Raw genomic sequence first — 18,747 nt, forward strand, 5'->3', positions numbered from 1 at the left:
GTAATGTGAAGGCAGTCAAAAATGTACATATTTTTTAAAATCAAATTCTAACTTTTCATCAAGAATCAATGATAGGGATAACACAAGTTGCAATTTTAAATGAATAGGTTGTTGCATTTCAATTGGTTGAAGCAACTCTGTGTGTGTGTGTGTGTGTGTGAGTGTGTGTTCAGTACTTTGTACTGATTAACCAAAAATAGCACTTGTCTTTACTCAACAAAATGATTGCCAAGCATAAACGAGACAATACCAAAGAAATACATAAATGAATGAAATAAAACATATAAGTATATAGGTATAAGTACTGAAACAGAAATATAGATCCATGACAGGTATTTGGCTTATAGGAGAACGCAGGGAAATAAGAGCTTGTTAGAGAGAGAGAGAGAGAAAGTGAAAAAAAAAATGAAAGAAAGATAAATGGCTTCAGTGGAAGGTACAGATAGACAGAAACAGAGAGAGAGAGAGAGAGAGAGAGAGGGAGAGAGAGTGAGAGTGAAATTATTCTAGCCGACAATCAAACCACGAGAGAACGATTTATCAGCGTGTATAATGAAATTGTCAGGTTAATTATTCAGAAGGTATGATAAATCGCGACGATCTAGAATAGAGGCAGCTCGTGCTCACCAAGGAAAACTTGGGGTCCAAAACCGGAATAATTGCAAGGCGCTGAGCCATAAAGGCAAAAAAGAAAAATGGTCACTAGAGAATGGACAGAGACGACAACACGACCATTCTGAATTCCAAAGCACTAGTCGACTTGGTTATCTTCATGGATTGCGCTTGGAGTCCATTATCAGTAGGCTTGACCTGTGTTGAAGAAAACTTTCAAGATCATTGACTGATAGTGTAATTAGGAGATGTTCGCCGCAAATCATATTTCCATGAAGAAGTTGCCTGACAGAACGATGTCCAACAGATAGCCACTAATATCACTGATAACCGTAATTAACATCCCCAGAAAAAAAAAACCATACCAACAAAGTGAAGCAAAACAAAACTGAAAAACCACAACCCTTAACCTTGATGAGTTCACCGCACAACATACCAATAATATAAAAACAAGGCTAAGCAAGAAAAAATGATTTGCTTTCACTGTCTGATCGCTAAAATCTAAGATTTAAAGCGATTTTTAAAAAATCTCATTGAAATATTTGTTCAAGTTTGTTAAATGAAGACTTTTATCTTCAAGATGGTAACGAAACTTTCAGATATCGTAGTGTTACTCTGCCTTACTAGTATAGGCCTAATAGTGTGTCGGAACAATGGTCCCCAAATACAAAGTCTTCTAAAATATAGCGAGTTAATGTCTTTATTCTTTAATGTTTATTACTTAGTTTGCTAATGTGGATCTTCTTATTGAAGAAAAAAAAGAAGAAGGGAAGTTGAAGCATATCTAACGTCTGTAACTGCCGAACCCGAGTGTTTCATTTAAGACGTTGAAACGAGTTATTGTAAACTGTTAAATCACATCTTGGCAGTAACAGTGATATCTTATTCTTAATTTGTGATGTTTGCAATATGCTTTTATGATATTTGCATTAGCTGTTACACTAACTCTAGCTGTAAGTAAATATTGTTTGAATAATGTACTATTTGCACATTTATTATAGAGTGATCCACGTTCTTCAAGTTCTGCTCTCCAATGGAACATCTTTTTACACCATTATGTTTACTATCCTGTAAACTGTACAAAGTATGCATTGTTTATGTTATCATTCAATTCATAATTATGTACATATATCTTGTAAAATAATTTAATACATGATTTACTTTAGATAAACAAATTGTTTTAACAATATGATTTGTGAATTGCATGCTTTGTATTATGTTTTACCCTTTTGTTGGATGGAAATAAACTATACCTGAATTGAATTGAATTGATTCAAACACATGAATACATTGTATAAGCTGTTGCTGTGGATAATTAGGGACTGTGGCAAGCTAGCATAACATGACTACCATCTCGAAAACGCACCGAAAAGTTTCTGCTTTGATTTCCATCCTCATACTATATTCATAGATTTAAACGTGAAAAAGGTTCAAACTGAGTAACATAAGTCGGAAATCTCGAGAGCGCAGGACTGGCTTTTCCATGGCCCTGGATTATTATTATTATTATTATTATTATTATTATTATTATTATTATTATTATTATTATTATTATTATTATTATCATTACTGTCAATGAAAAGTTATTAGTATTTTGCACATATGACCTAATGTGTCTCCAGCCAGATTTTGGTAACTTACTGATCTAGTAAACCGCCTCCCACCAGAAGGAAAAGTCAGATGCAAAGGGTCTCAAGAGTTAAACATGTCGTCTGCATGGAAAGACGAACAGATCATCAGTCAACGGCAGCCCAGCAGCAGACAGTGGGTCACCTAAACAAAACCCTCGGCCGCACTTCGTTACTGTCACAATTCATCTCTTTCTCTATTTTTCTTCCTTCCCCTCCCCCTCCCTCTCTCCCTTTCTATCTCTCTCTATCCCTCTCTTTCTCTCTATCCTTATCTTCCTCTTTTTCGTTCTATTTTTCGTTGTCTCTTCCTCGAACTTCTCTCACCAGAGTGCGCATGCGTGCCTTGAGAAGAGAAGTTACTGTCATCTTCTTGTCTGATAGACACAACCGAGTTTTTCCCATCGACCTACCGGACTCTAGAAGTCAGACAAGAGGGAATGGATTTCCAGGGAGGGAGAAGCGAAGGGGACCAATAGTGATGCCGAGATAGGATTCTGAACCCACTTTCAACCTTCAGAGTTATGTCTTAATTCCAGCTGACGCGCCAACAATAATAGCTTAGTTTTGAAAAGGATTTCGCATTTCTCTTTAATTTTGAGAATAGTGATAATCATGAACAACGAACAACGACAAATCTTAGTAGGGAACAGAAAGCGATCGCGTGAAAGCAATTTAGATTCAGGAGATTAAACTCTGATGGATTTATCACAAAAATTAATGTCAACTGCGTTAGAGAAATACTTAATAATGCCTTAGTGACCCAAGGTACAGGGATGCGCCACAGTCTTCAATTTAATGATACTATTTACTCGAATGATTATATGCGATACAAACAAAGCCCTGTCAGATTTGTCAACGCATAGCCAATTTGCTAATACTCGAGGACATTTTCGCAAGACTCAAAGATGTCTTTACAAGAGCATCAAAACAGCAACAGTCATCTTCGACGGCAGTGCGCATCTTCCCCCATATAGTGATTGTGCATGACTGCATGCATGACACTGTCTTGTTGAAAAGATTTAATTTACTGTAGAAAAAAAAATCCTCAGAAGAGTGTGCGCTTCGTATCGCCATGGTGATCAATGAATGACATACTTTCCCGCTACTAGTTTTCACAGCTCTGAGGAGACGATTAACAACAAACACTGAGCTTTTTGCCTTGATGCCCAAGGGGACATTCCGTTTCGACATTGAAATCAATGATGACTCCCGAGTCTTTGTAGAGAAAAAACAAACAACAACATATACGATAGGTAAGGGGATAAGCATGCCACGACATCTTAACACTTATCATCACTTTATCAAAAATGATACTAACAGAATCTCAAAACACCACTCTTCACTCTCGAGTTGTGAGGTCGTTTCGAACGGTGGCACCTGTCAAGCAAGACCCGAGACGTACGCCTGAACTCTGGAGATAAGACCTCTGTCACATCTCGGCGCTTCACCTTCCATCTCCCCCTGCAAAGCCACTCGGTTATACGAATCCCTCCTTCTCCTCCCTCTCGCTTCTCATCGGATTAAAAGGAAAACACAACAGCCTCCGCGAATGAAATTCATCTGATTATGCCGAAGCCACTCTCCACCTCTTTATTTCGGAATCCGTGATCACACGAGATGAGATGAGAAGACGAAGAACAAGAACAAGAAGAAGAAGAGGGGCAGGAGAGCTCGGCGGGGCCTGCCCATGTATTTATGATGAAGAATGATACAATTTATTGATGTCTTCAAGAGGCAGTCAGCGCAGCTCGATCTCGGCTAGCAATATATATCTCGATCGTAACTCTTCGATGGGGAGAAATAAAACATTTCCGCGGCGTGGCGCCAGGGCCCGGCTCGTAAAGAGTCAAGCGTCATTTGTTCCCTTGTCTGCCGATGAAAAATGGCGCTATTAAATCATGCAAACGACTTGGACGTGGATGCAACACGATTTATATTAGGCGAGGGGAAATGCTGCTATTATACGACGGCTAAGGATACGACTAGTCTTCAAACACCATACCCATGCTCTGTCAGTTCGTATGGTAGAGGCGGCAGATTGCGATCTCGAGCGGACATCACAATTACGCCCCGATCTGCTTCGCTTGCCACTGTTTTGGCATCGAGTATTTTGTGGTCGTTTTCCGTCATCAACTTGTCATTCCTTGCCTCTTAGCTGACGTCGCCGCCCGCTTCATGTGCCTATTCATTTCACTCGTCATTCTTCTGATATGTGGTTCGGGGGTATTCGAAACTGTCCCGAAGTAAGACCGAATTTAAGGTATTTCATCATTTGCGTCCATCACAAACCGCTTTCCCCAAAGCTGCAGATTGCCAGTTGGGGTGTTTGGCATTGCGACGATGGTGTTGTACGCGCCGTCTCTCTCCCTCTCTCCTTCTGTATCTCTCCACCGATGTGGTGTTTGAAACAGGAGACTACATCCCAGCATTTTCGGCTTCTTCTCATGTCTGGTAGCCGAGATGGAGAGGTCGTAATTTAAACTCTCTGTCATTCTCAGCGTTGTTTCATCTTTCATTTGACAGTCGACACATTAAAACGGCAGAGGGTATGACGGTGGCGGCTCCATGACTTGTGACAGACACGTCAAACTTGGTCATCCATCTTGGCCTCCGACACTCCTCTGCCATGTTCATCCACTTCTTTCTCTCCTTTCTCACTAAAGACGAACTTCCTCTTGTCACCTCGTTTCCCTTTTTCATTGCGCTTACAATCCCCTCTCTACCCACCTATATACTTACTTTTATCTATCAATCTATTCATGTGTCTTATCTCACGATATTTCTATCATTTTGTCTATCTCCGTTTCCTCTGGGGATGTCTCATCCCTACCCTTATCACTGTCTTAGTTGCCTCTTTGTTAATCCTTCCTCCTTTATCTCTATATATTCCTATCTCTCTGTCTTTCTCTCTTGTTTTCGTCTGTTTCATAATTATGCCTTCTCCGAACTCGTTTGTGGATACGATGCTCTGAGATGTACTATGTTTACGTGGGTAGGAAATAGCGCCTACGCCCATCAGTGCCCATGTGGAGGCTAATCGTCTATCGGACTTCTCCGTAAACCATCGCTGCTCGTCCTCATCTGTCGTTCAAACACTTGTGGCGAAACGTGTGTCATATTGAATTTGAATGAACGTCTTGTGCATTAAAGATGACAGAAACCTCAATAAAATGGGCATCGAAGATTCCTTACGTATATCTAAGCTGAAGAAAGCCACAAACTGTAACAAGCGATGCAGAACAAGCTAACATTTTCTTCGACAACTCTTATCTCCGCGTTTACATGCACAGAAACCTGTGGAGATGACAATCCCATCGGTTTATTCTTTTTTTCGAACCTTTCCCTGCAAGTTCGATGTTATCAGCTGCGTGTAGTCGAAATCTGAAGAAGAATTTCGGAGGAAGAAAGATATCAATGGAATTCTCACCGAAATCTGTGCATTGATGATTGTTTATCTTCTAGAGAAAATCTTCTGGGTCACCTGACAGAGATATTTTTTTCCGAGGGAATTGTATGCTTGTTCTACAAAGAGAGTGAGACTATATCTCTTCACCATTGATAGATGGTTTACGATTTCAAGTTCACCATCATTTCAGAAGTACAATGAAAAGACACACAAATGTACATAATCATGTACAAAGTCATAGGACATATAGAAAAAAAAAAGATTTGAATTTGATGATAGGAACCCCAAAAGAGAAGCAGTGCTCAAAGATAGGGGCTCCAATAACACCGAGATATTGATGTAATATGAACGCAAAAGAGAGGGGGAAATAATTCATCACACATGTTGTATTATACATTGTACAAGATTGATAGATGTTGGCGACAGATGGTGGGTAATGAGGTATTGTAACTGTTATATCTTGAAGAGGGTCTAGGAAAGACGTCTGTTTAAGGAAAGAGGGAACAAAATGGCATTAGTAATGATATTTCTGAGAAAGCTACGTCACTTTCACTTGAACTACTTCCATCGATATCGTCACAGCACTTTCACGATCAGTTCGAGGTCGCTGGATTATCACTCAAGACATCTAATTCCTTGATGTTAAAGTCTCCTATAAGCTAAGACAATAAATGCCTGTGCCGTCAGTTTTTCATCGATTGGGAGGTGTTAATCTTGCTCTCTACTACTGGGCGAAATCTCTTAATTTTCCTTTCACAATCAAACAAGAGGAGACTTAAAACCAGCCAAAGCTTTAGCTAGTGTGAAAGGAGCTGGATGGTATAGATGTAAACAACTCGAGTTCTAGAGAAGTGGCTTTAACCTTTACCCTGATGATGAAGGAGAGATTTAGGTCTCGCTCCTCACATCAAAAATTCAGTTCGTGGATGGTAGTCATCATCGGTATCAAATTTTCTATCGTCTTGCCTTCATTTCAGGCGAAGAGATTTTACCTTAATCGATTCTTTGAATTTGAGGGTAGTTTTTTTTCCTTTCATTCAAAGAAGCTATAGTTTGATCGTGCTGAGAAGTGCAGCAAAAATACGGTGAGAAAGATTTTGAAAGGGACCGTTAGAATAGTATACTTAAAAGAATTCATGTTGATAACCTAAGAAATATCACGTGTACAATACTGCCCTTTAAACAAAACGAAATTGTATATCAAGAAACACAAAAAAAAAATCACGAGTAACAGAATAAATAACATATTACTAAATTTGAGTCAAGGTCAACATCGTGGTGTTAGCTTGATTATGAGATGAAAACCATACAGCATCGCTCATGTTTACAGAACATGCAAGTCTTTCGAGAATCGCTTTATTACAACAGACGAATAGATCACGGAGAGGAATACTCAGTACTAGCAACTGAGAAGAAACTTACTGAGAGTTGAAGAGATAATACATCTAAAGATCATGACCAGTGTTGTATCTTCTCCTATATACAGATTATGATATATCAGTTAAGTTCAGCTTTGAGGCGTACTAACAAAATCGAATGAAGCTGAAATTAAGAACTGGAATGTTTGCTCGTTCAGGAGGTAACTAAGGAAGCTTATGAGGTAAATGAGAGAGAAAGAGGGAGAGAGAAGACGAGGGAGAGGTTGACGGTGAGGGGAGAGAAACAATCCAATAATGACGGTCGACATTGTGGCGCGATGATGTATGTTTCTCGAATTAGCATATCGTTTCATCTGAACGTGACCTTGAGTAACCCCACGCAGACGACCGGCGAGCGCCTTGGCGGGTTAAGTCACAGCTGACTCTTCCGTGGCAGATGATGTCACTGGTCCCTCACCTTGCCCGTCTGTTATCAGGCCACGATGCGTCGAGCTCGACTTAACTCGCCCGGGTAAGGTCGCACGAAGTGGAGCATAGAAGCGGGGCTCTATCTTACTTTCTTCACGTTTCCTTTGAAAAAGGAAAGGAAGAGACAGGGGAAAATACGGAGAGAAAGGAGGGATTTGGAAGAACAGATTGACAGATAGGAAGAAAACAGAAGAAAACAGGGAAAGACAACCAGACCGAGCTAAGATGAACAGATGCAAAGAGAAGGAAGGAAAGACATGACACGAGTGAGAAGTGATTGCTCATAAGGAATCGCTGTAATAAATTGCTGTGTTATCTACTGTTTTTATGGACATCTTCACACATCAACGGGCTTGAGTCGACTGTATGGTGCCTTTCCTCCTTCACGGCAATAAAATAAGAATTAATCAATAGTCTTTTCGTACTAATTGCCATTTTGACCAGAGTCATTAGTCACCGACGGATGAAGGCGTGTCATACATCGCAACACATGACTTATCATCAGCTGTATATGGCTTGATACATAAACGTCATAATAGCTCCAAACATGGGGCAATAATGTGATGAAACGGCTGTCACAGATAACGGGTTTCCGGGACTGGAACTGCAGGGGATGAAGTTCGTGATTTCACTCGGAGACAATCCAATCAGAGATCGACTTGTGCTTATGGCGGCTCACGTTTTAGAGCGTGCTGTCAACATCGCTCAACACGTCAACGTTTGACGGGTTTTCCCAAAGAGTTTGAAAGCCAATATACAATTTTGTCATATTATTGTCGATCAGTCTTTATTGCTCGTTTTGGAAATTACCCCAGATCATGCAAGTAATTACTAGCCATGTCTGCTTACTGTGTGCACATTGCGTCATCTTAGCACCATCAATAATACATCTACTTGATTTATTCTGCAGGCCTACATGGCAAAACCGGTAATGTAAGGACATTAACGGGAGGTATTTTCACAAGACTTAGATTTATTATTACGAATTACTTTTATTGCATATATTGCTTATGTTGCATGATTACTAGGGGCCTACATGTTTTTAGCTTCTCTTTTCCCTTGCCGTCATTACATTACAAGAGACACGAAATTTATATTAGACTACTCTATCATAGTCTATGCTATCAGCAATACTTGATAACCCAGTAAATAAAGCAATTCAGTAAATATTACAAACAAAGAGTATAATGACGTGGCGAGAAAGAAGAACGATTATAAATATTTGTGAACAAATTAAAAATGATAATACAATTGTGTTGTCCTATAGCATGTATAATGGCAAGCCGGGATCATTCTTTGTCTCAGAAAATCACTTGTATTGCTTCTTTCTCAATATTGTTTGCCGTTAAAAGAGCTTTCATGTCCATCCTGTGCATATTGTGTGCAATGTGAATGCTCGTGCTTTATTCTCAGTCAATCAGTGCTTAGAATCTCTTCTTTTGCATACATGGTTAGCCGAAATTTAAAACCAAGTCTTTTAAAAATCTCCATCAATAGTGATTAAGTCAAAACGAAGCTACCCTCATATTAAGTTTAATGATATTGTGTCATTGTCAGTTATGTTTACTTGGTCACTCGCTTAGCGTATTCCGATTTCATAAAATTGCTAGGCCGTTACAAGTTGCCATCTGTACAAGAAGAAAGAGAAATCGTCTGGAATGAGACTAGTTCTTGAAGCGGCGATTGACACGCGGTTGATGCGAAGGTGATCTCGCTCGAGTTTACTTTTGTTGGCGTTGAGAGAGCGCTAAACCGTGCGTCACTGACGATGAAGACCATGTTGACTGACACGCGCAGATAACGCTTAACGTACACGAATGAACCGATTACCTCGCACGCAGTCCCAATGCCGCAATGGGCGTCATTCAGCAGTCATACACCCTGAAACCGAGACGCGCGCAATTCTCCTTTGCCAGTGGGCGTTTAGACACAAGTTCATCAAAATTTGACACTGAAGACTCAGATGCAAAGAAGTACCGGCGATAGGTTGTCACGTTATGTCGCGATCGAATCGTTTCGAAAGTTTCTCATTCTCTAGGGACCGTGAGAGTCCGTTCCAGAATTTATAAAATGATGATATTATTGATTTGAAAATGTTGCTTCATGAGCAGTACAATCGATGTGATATATTGAGCCCTTTCTCCAAGTTTTTGTTTTAATTTGTTCTTTTTTTTTAATTCTTTGTAAGTGTCCGCCGGGAGCACAATTTGTTCGTCAACTAGGTTTTGCTTGTTTTGTTTATTCTTTGTTCTTTGTTGTAATACTCGACAGCCTGGACAACTAGTCTGTACCTGACTAAACGTTACACTTTCCTTTGAATCCTTGAAAGCCAAAGTGCATTTTTCTTTCTTTCTTTCTTTCTTTCTTTCTTTTTGACAATCTGTTCTTAATTGGCAAGACCTGCCAGTTTCCTTTCTGCTATTTTTTTTTTGTCCCTAAAGTTATCAAAATAGCTTGTTAGCATAAAATTTATCAAGTAAACAACTTCCTAATAAGAGCTGAAATGCTTTTTCAATTCAAATGAAAGAGAAAATCTATATGAATGTTAAAGAAGTTCTCTGGCTTTTTTTTTAGTTACCGACAAGATATCAGGGCCCCAAGTCCGAGTTCTTAGTCAAAATGCATTTCACGTGGACGCGATTGTGAATGGATACAAACTAGTTTCCTTCAGTTAACATCTGTATCAGTGGGTGCAGAATACTTTAAGAATTGTAAATTTGAGTTTGTTTGTTTGTTTGAGTGTATTATCTTCTTCTTTCTTATTTTATTTGGGTCATCCCTAAGTCCCAAAATTGCCTTAAACTGGAGCTACTCTCATGTGGTATTAGTCTGCATACATAATGTAATATGTATACTTTTTAGCTTTTATCAACAGCTTTTTTCATTTTCATTTACAGTTACAAAGCGCCTTGGCCCAAATGTAAGTTACGGTTGGGGATTTACTGGGTTTAGACTGGTTTTAGCTGAGTAAGCGCCGGGAGAGCTAAGGGAGAGATACTTTAATTTTCTAGGTCTTCCACTCTAGTTCTCGATGACCAACCACATGGGGCGAGTGTCTGAAATTACCATATAAACTGGAATTTTACTTCTTGACGATTAGCGGCGGTTTGACATTATAGCGCAAAAATAACAACATTGTATACTACGCACACAACCCAACGCTAGAATCATATCATATTGATGTCAACGTTAAGTGCGTGAATAAATTCAAAATCTCTGAGGGCACAGGATATGAATATTTGTATCTACCCTGTAGATTTTTCCATGTCACCATCAGTTGTCATGTGTGACGTCCATTGAGTGAGTACCAGAGTTAGTGTTTCGATAAGAATGGGTGAAGGGAAAGGGTTAATCATTGCTTTGACATCATAAATAGTCCCTTTCCATTTGTGTTAGCATTATGAAACTAGATCGCCATGTAGATTTATTACTCCCCGTGTTTACGTAAGGATACCTACCCTTTTAACGAGGACGTGTACGTCGAGCAGCGGCTGCCTTCATTGGGAGACTTCAGCAGTGTGTGGTAATCAGATTAAAAAATTTAAGTCATTTCGAAAATATGGAATATGTGATAACATTCCAATGATTCCGCGGAATCAAAGTTATAGCAATTTATTATTTAATATCATATTATGATGGCAGTAATAAACCTCGCGTATTTCTATACTGCTCTACTTGAGGAGGCTGTCATGATATTACCAGGTGCCCATTTACACATCTCTCACAATATAAGGAGATTGTTGGTAAAAACTCACTATCATAAGACGTAAGCAATTGGCTGGGTTCGAACTCAAGACCTCCAACATGTCCACCTAAAATGTTAAGAGTTTCAACCGCTATATCATATACCATAAATATCGTGGGACTATCTACTTTTATGAGCAACTTGTTCCAATAAAGGTTATTGATGTCATTCTCAATGGAAGCTTTCAAACGTATCAAACGTTTAAAGTAAATTCAGGAAACTCGCGTAAACTGATTACCAGCAGTTTTTTGAAAATCGGACGCAAGATCGGAATACAAATGATGATATGATTTCTAGTGTCCAGTATTTAAAAAAAAAAATATCAAATGAAGAAATGACTTCAGAACCCGTTAGCTTCTTTGTAGATAAGAATAAGATAACATGTTATATGATAACGCAGTAATGACATAAACATGAATTTCATTACACTGTAGTGCACTTTATGATTTGGGCGATGGCTTCTCAATTCCCTGCCGTGTAACAGTTACCACAGGCAGCTTGTAGCAACTCCTGATAATGCGAAGGATAGAATGAATCCCCTCTCATTTCATTAAAAAAGGAAGATATCTTAGTTGAAACGTAATGTAGCTGTCAATGGGAAACTTGTGAGGTGATGACGTCATCATTTTCACATCAAAGTATTCAATTATACCAAAGCCACTGTGTCGTGAAAGCATCATAATGAATCATTAAAATTCTATATCTTCCCATGGTGTATCAGATAGGCCCACCCATTAACCTTTCTTTACTCTTATTTGTCACATATGAAAATTGAGTAGAGCCTCCCTTTAAAGTGTATCATATTGTTTGAAAGAACCAATTCCCGTCTGGAGAAGGATTTGGTAATTTTCCTGATTTGACATGTTCAAATCTTCGCTATACATACACCTATTTGTCGTGTGATAAAAATGAATAAGTCGTCTCCTTCGCATTGATTATTGTAGTTTTGGAACATGAAGTTACTGGCAAGGGTAATACATACGGAGATAGGATGATATATTTTCAAATTATTTGCCCAACCATGATTTTTCATTTATATATTTTTTTATTTTGTGGGAGAGTTACGAGGCGATGACATCATCGCTATTTGTGGCTTGCATGCTTTATGTGCCTGCGATCACGCAGGAAATATGACGTGAAAGCGTGTGAAACAGTAAAAAGCTATGTCTTTTCTTTGGGATTTTAATGAAACTTCTACACTTCTGTTTCTATTACTTTACTTGATAAAGACAGTCAATGAGAACACAGAATTAGGACGGATTAACACGTATACAAATTGAAGCATGTTGCATCCAATTGGAACTTTGCCAGATTCTTCGGATATTAATCGTCGCAAAAATTTTCAGCATCACATTCGTCAATTGAGATGACAGTGAAGGAAACGATTTCGGAGCATTGGCGACCAGAAATTGTCGCATCGAAACTTCGAATGCAATAGGTGCAGAGACGCTTTCCATGCTGAAATAAGATAAATGACAGTTTTGAAAAGCTCCTTTTCATTCATCATGCTGACATCCGGGATTACTGAAATTTTGATAATCATTATTCGGAATTCACACTTCAATGCGGAGGAGACGCGGAAAGTTTTAAGGATAAATTAGGTCGGCTAATTCGGAGTTATCATTCTCGGAGTTTGTGCCTTTGCAGCCGGTAGCGAAACCAGGCATAAACTCGGAGAATAAATCTTTTTCTTCTTTCTCCACCGTCAGGTTCAGCGCGGATCTTCTCGACAGCCAGATGACTAACGAGCCTTGACCTTCTCTCCGGTTATTAGTCCAATAAATCAGGATACATGTTTTTCCCAGTTTCGTTACGAGTGGCATCCTGGTATATCTTTTATGTATGGACCAGGACCTTTCAGTCTTCTTAGATTTATTACATCGGTTGCAGGTGATAGCTACATAAAACATTGATAAATCATTCCTGCATTTCTCCCTTCTAACATAACCGAAGGAAATTAATCGCAATACTGGCGAAGATCATTCATGTCTGCTATGATATAATTTCTCACAACATACACATTACTCACGGCTGGTTGAGGGGGGGGGGGGGGCTGGATGAGAAAGGCAGAATTAAAGGAGGGTTATACCCCCTCAGAGAAAGTTGTTTTGAATAAATCCACGTAATAAAAGTCTGTGAATCAGTTCAGAACAAGGATTAGCAAAATTGTATAAATAACCAAAAATGCTATATGAACATTTTGATTACCTGTAAATCACCTAATGTGGCGTCTTCGGGGTGGTACGACGTGTTATTCTTCTCTCATTTGTTTAGGATAGGTATAGTGTGTAGGCATATCAACTGTATAGGAGAGTCGTTATATGAAGGGTATGTTTCTGTCAACATATGCAGAGAATAGCGAGGTTGCCAATGCACACGAAGAGACAGTTATGGTTTTGCCGATTATCTGAACTAGATTGTAAACGGTCTGACTCTTTTTTGTATGCTCTGCAAAATAATGTTCAATCTTACGGTGCCGTACTCATCATGTGGCTCCCTCACGCTCGCCATTTCTCTACTGAATCTTCCTCTATAATATAAAACAGATAATGAATAAATTCAGATAATATTATAAGCACATAGCCTTGCACTAATTGATCGCGTGTACAGCGAACAGGTCTGTCTTTTACTTGAGTCTGTTCACAAGACTACGATTGGCTTTTGCCAAGCAAATTTTCTACATTCTGCTTGCTGCCTTCGTCCTATGCGTTCGTGGCAGAGCAATATTCATACGAAATACGAATATTCGAGAGGGGAAGAAAAGTGTTAGCACCGCAATGGTGCGAAACATAACCTGCGAAGTTGTTCAGCTCCCAGTCGGGGTGAATGATGGCTCTGAGTAAGGGGATATTAAGAGTGAGATCACGTTGATCTGCAGAGTTCAATCACTGACACTCCGTCGGTATCTTTCCGGATTACTTTTGATTGATTCGATGATGATTAAGAATCTATCTTTCGATCACGGCCATTGATCAAACGTGGCGTGTGATTTCCTCTTCCCTACTCCACTCCACACCAGCTCTTCTGTATTCTGATGCGAATAAAAATTCGAGACAGAGAGCGCGAGAAGAGACAAAGACCAGAAAAGATATGGAGAAAAAGCAGATGCCGGAGGTTTTAGAAGACTTTTCTAGTCTGCCCGATGGACGGAGCATGATTTCCGTAACTCTCTACAACGAATAGTTTGGAAACCATAAGATTGTATTGAGGATATCATCGTGGAATGGAGGGCAAGAGAAGTGAACATCAAAGATATAATAGGAGATGTGGCAAGAGAGCGTTCAAGAAGAAAAGATAGAATGCAAAATATCGGAGAGCTGGTGAAGATATAGATTTTGTATATAGTCACTCTCTTATAATATATCATCTCCCGGAAAAGACTGAAAGTATTGAATATTAGACACAGAAAGACAAAAAGGGGAGAGAGAGAGAGAGAGAGGGAGAGAGAGAGAGAGAGAGAGAATGAGAAGGATGATCCCAGAACTGATGAGTCCTTTACAATCACAGGAGTGCAGACACTTGATGTGATAAATTGATTTTTTATGACCTATTATCATTATGGGTTAATCTAGCAACCTTTTTAAGGCCGAATAAGTGTCTATTAAATTCAAAGGAGAACGAATAAACGTGAGATGATTCTCACGCTTGACAGTCTTATTTTCAACCATTATAGCACTGACATGTTGATAAACTTCCCTATAATCTCAAGAATGACATGGCTGTAGAATTGTCCTGTTGAAATTTGTTTGTTCGGGTTTTTTTTCTAAGTTTTACCCCATGCAGTTAGCTCACGCTATTCACAACAATTTAAAGGTCCTATTTCCTATTTACCTTTGGGAGCAGTGATTTAAAAATGTTCAAGATATCACATTTGATGCATATGTGTAGGTCTGTTGTATCACAAAACATCCTACCATATAATTTTTTTTTTCTTTTGCAATAACACCTAAAATGTAAGGAGATATCACTATTTTTCTCATTAAACCGTAACTGTATAGACTGTTTAGTCTGGAAACATTTTGTTTACATTTTGTGTATTTAACAATACTTAACATCGATTATACATATTCAAATTTTTACATTGGTTGTTTCTATCCCCAACTCATATATTAGAACTATTTCAAAGCACTAATGCTGGGTTTTCGTTTCTTCTGCAAATGGTAAATTATGCCTTTAAGTGTGTCGCAACTATGTCATTCTACCATCTGATTGAAGAGTACTCTTCGTCTATAGTCTATAACTGGAAGGAGATAATTATGTACAAACAGGGGGAAATGTGATTGTCTCGGGATTATTAATATTGTGAAATGAAAAGCAAGAAAAGTGAACAGTGAAGAGATGATAGGAGGTGATAAAAGAGACTTAAAGGAGAATAAGATAAAATACGAAATATCGGCGAAATAGCAACAATATTGATTTTGAATGTCATCACATTCTTACCATACCATAATGTCACAGAAGAGACTATACATAATATACTGGACAGAATGACAAGAGGGGAGATAGAGGAAGAGATAGTGAGGAGGATCCGAGAAACTAACGAGTTCTTTACAATCACTGGAGCACAGTCACTTGATATGATAAATCGATTTTTTATGACCTATTATCAATTTTGCAACCATTTTAAGGCCGAACACTGTCTATTAAATTCCACTGAGGACGAATAAAATGAACGCATAAACTCACCGCCAGATGATTCTCACGCATGAGTCTCCTTTTCAAACGTTATAGCGATGACATGTTGATTGATTTTCCAAATCTAAAGACGACATTTTGAATCATTAATCACTGTAGATCTTTTTTTATTCTGTTGGAATTTTGAATGTTTGTTTGTTTGAAAGGTCTATCTTAATTATCTCACGCTATGTGTTGCTACCACTTCATTGTATCATCTGAATGATGTTCACTTCTTCGTAGTACTGTATGTTGTTTTACTGTGTTTTAGCATACAGTCTACTTCAGGTTATCTGTGTAGATGTTGGTTTTTGTGTCTGTTGACTCCGAGGTGTTTACACTGTCTAAACTGTTTTAGCTTGCATGCACCAGAAGTAAGGTTTATGTGTCATATTATTCTGTAATTATACTATGTATTACAATTCATTTTTCTTCTTCTGTCTAGACGTGTTGTGATCACCATGTATCTAGAACATCAGCTAATTCCAGCACTGGTTAATTTTGATACGGGCAAGACGCCGCCTCAGGTGTGTTGGACTAGACTATACTAGGGGCCTACATTCGGGAAGCTGGGCGGCTCAATAAATTAATCCCGCTGAAGTTTACTGCACTTGTCAAATTCGAGTCGGCGCATTATCTGTCAAATAAACCACAGCGGGAGATGGTCCCAACACGGAGAATATTGTCACACGTGGGACAACAAGCGGCATAAAATGGGAGAGACGGTATTTATCTTATCCCCTCTCGTGTCCAGCGTGCGTCTGTTTAATTGTCATTTTTGATAAAACATAAAAAAAGCTTAGAAAGTGACTGATGGGGGAGGAATAATTTATTACTCCCACCCCCCCCCCCTCCCTTCTCTGAATACGAAGGTGAGACAGAATCCCTTAACCCTATGGGTACCGGATAGCATGCTGCGTGCGAAGCATCAAGCAGCGGCATGCAGTAACCATGAAGATAGAATGTTACCGTGTATTTGTGGGAGGAGAGGGTGGGGGGCGGAAGAGATAATGATTGATACCAAAGTGAATCGTATATGGCGAAAATATAGGCCTACCACGCCCTGAAAATATTGACCTCTAGAATTTCATCGGTCTTTACCGTATAGGTGAAATCTCGATGTCTTATGTAATCATGTAGCTGATGTCGCTAAATAGTTACGATGGTCTACAATGTAATTGTTTATAGTCGTGGCATCTTTTAGTCGAGAGTGCTCTAAAGGTCCCGTTCACACTAAAGACCTGGGAGTAGCTGCCTCTTGGCCGGGACTCGATTGTGAGGTTGCGGCAATTTTGTGCGTTTACTCCATGAGATCGGATTGCGGCAGTGTTTTTTAGAATTTTTAATGTAGGCCTATATGAACACTGAACTTCGGAGCGACAAGTTAAAAGGTTAAGCCTATTTAGTATACTAATATTCAAAAGAAATAATCAAAAGGGTCTGAACTCATATTCTTTTTTTAAGTGAAAGGGATTATCGCTGCGAAGAAAATGCATGAACAGTAAAATCTACAAAGGTCGGTTAATCGGGACAGCTTTAAAGTATCCCACTTGAAATTGTCTAAAAAAATACAATAATGACGATGGTTGATGCTTCTCATTTTCCCTTTAAATTCGGTAACTACAAGGTGTTGTCATTTTTTTTTCCTGAATCTACCGCTCCACATGGTACAGTGTATATGTACAGAGACTCCAACTCTCCCGTTTTCGATCTCCCGCCGAAAATCCATTTTTGCAAAATCTCCCGTTCTCCCGCTTGAGATTTAATTTATCCCGCCCTGGCTCAATGTCTCCCGTTGGAAAGGATTTCTTACTTATTGCTATCGTATGTTGCAAAAATAAGCCTTAGATAGCACCAGAGAGCATCTATAACTCTAGGAACTTCGCGCTTCGCACACATCAACTTGGAGTCTCCCGTTTGCTAGGGGTTTCAGGCGGGAGAATCTCCAGATCAGAAGGTGCTTGGGGTTGGAGTCTCTGTATGTATATAGGTGTGATTTTAAGTGTGTCTTGCTGTTTGGAAAGTCTACAGCATTAGGTTCTTCTCATTATTTTGTTCTGCCTTGCATGCGTTTCTTTTGTGTTGTTTGTTCAACTCATAAAATGATAACCAGTTCCACGTGAGGGTCTCATTTCGGTCAGTCCATACAAAGATGTCAGCATCCGCCGTATGTCGAAGACTCACGATATAAAGTAAAAGCACTGTTGGAAATGAACGTGATGGACAGGAGTCAGTGATATAGGATTGCACAATACGCTGGCACGCATTTAGAGCCACCCGAGGTTCCGTGTTGCCTCATGAACTTGTGACAAATCAATGAATCCATTGCGCAAGATACGTGAGCTGCGTGTGTATGTATAAAACCCAGTCTCAAAATCAACAGTTAAATGAACATGTTTTGCTACACTGATGATGTAGCACGCATGCACACACACACACAAACATTGTTACACACAAACAAACAGGATGAAAGAAGAAAATGGAAGGGTGTAGAAAACCCTTCGGGGAAACTGGTTAGACTTGTAACATTCGCCGTGACCAGAGGCAAAATTGAGACTTTGCCTGGCACTAAGGCAAAGAGTCAGCGGAAAGACTGCCCATTTACCAGGAGACCCCCAGACTACTTAGGCTGTGACGTCATCGTGAAGTGCTTGTCGTCACCTTGGGTCTGTCCTAACAGGAGTTTACACAGCCTCTTGACCCTTAAAAAAGGCTCATGTTTTAGGGAGGGGAGCAATCTTGACCCCACCCCACCCCGATCCCCTCCATGTTTAACTTTTTTATTCTTTCTTGCCTCGAACAAGTCAAGCTGATCGCTCGGGTGACCCCCCC

The sequence above is a fragment of the Diadema antillarum genome, unplaced genomic scaffold (genome assembly GCF_040938485.1).
Source record: "Diadema antillarum isolate AM-2024a unplaced genomic scaffold, OU_Dant_1.0 seq00000953_RagTag, whole genome shotgun sequence".
NCBI lineage: Eukaryota > Metazoa > Echinodermata > Echinoidea > Diadematoida > Diadematidae > Diadema > Diadema antillarum.